Genomic DNA, 1,371 nt, shown 5'->3' on the forward strand with positions numbered 1-1,371 from the left:
CAAGGCAGAGGGTAGAAGGGAGAGAGTGGAGTCTATACTGGCTCAAGTTCCAGGAGCTTTAGCCTCTGATTGTCCTGAACCACCCCTCCCCACACACACACCCCCAGTTCCCCACCTACATCTGTGTAGGGAGAACCATGGACTTTCACAGAGCAGCTGCTAAGGAAGAGTATCTCTCTCAAGCAGGAGATACAGAGATCGAGGTGCCATTCTTTCTGACTGAAACCACTGACCGCACATGTCATCTCGCTTCTTGCTCATTTTAGTGAGACATGCCACGGTGGCATTTGCAAAAAAAAAAAAAAAAAAAAAAAAGGGGGGGGGGGCCATAGGAAAAAAAATGGTGGGTGGGCCATAGTGACTGGACTGTGAGGTTGGTAGGGGTGGGGTCTCAGAATGTGCGGAGGGATGTTTGACAACTGAGTTCCTGAAATCTGGAAGCTCAAGTAATAAGATCTGTGGACTGGGTGCTGGTCCAATTACTCAGTTCCTTTACCCTCCCCTGTCTTGAACAATAGTTTGGTGTGGCACTGTTTGTGGTGACAAGGAAAGGAGAGAAGAACCCTGCACAGGATCCATGGAGGTTAGTGTGAGCCCTGGCACTGTCTGGAAACCTTGGAAGTTCTCTATGAATTCTGTGGCAAGCGCTGCTATCTAATTGTGAGATGGGGTGAGGCTAGCTAGGGGACTTTCCCTAAACTACCTTTACTTTTGAGTTTTGACTTTTCATTTAAATTATGTGTTGATGACAAACTTTTCTGTGAACGCTTTCACATTATTTCCACATCAGATACTACTGAGAAAATACAAATAGTATCAAAGGTTACTAATATAATTTTTGGAGATAGCCTGTGGTGGGGAAGGGATAGTGATTTTATAGAAGCAAAAACTTTTTCCTACACCTTATTTCTTCTGCTGGAGGCTCCCAGAGATGGGTCTAAGGGGAAGCAGGTAGCAGTAGGCGATGATTCTGGAGTATGAGATCAGGGGGCCTCCATCTCTCCCTCCATCTTCAGTTTTCCAGTTATCTCCACCTACTTGACCATCTTGGTGAAGAAAATAATGGACTTGGGAGGAGGCCCTAGAGTCTTACAGGTGGTTTTAAAGTAATTTCCCTCTCTCTTTCCCCTTTTGTTTTTCCTGACTTGCTTTTCCATGCTGCCCATTTCAGTGTTGGGAAAGCCCCAGAGTCTGCCTGCCAGGAAATAGGTCTCTAACTCCAGAAAGGCAGATATTGGGACCAATGTCTTAGATGCTAGGATGTTACCACCACTCAACATTCACCCATTCCTTTTTACTCTAACTGTTCTTAGGTCTTCCCAATAGACCTGCAGTGAGGCTGTTTACTACTGGAAACAAAGGGCAAGAGGG

This window comes from Tupaia chinensis, unplaced genomic scaffold (assembly GCF_000334495.1).
Source record: "Tupaia chinensis unplaced genomic scaffold, TupChi_1.0 Scaffold148073_2, whole genome shotgun sequence".
NCBI classification, from domain to species: Eukaryota; Metazoa; Chordata; class Mammalia; order Scandentia; family Tupaiidae; genus Tupaia; species Tupaia belangeri.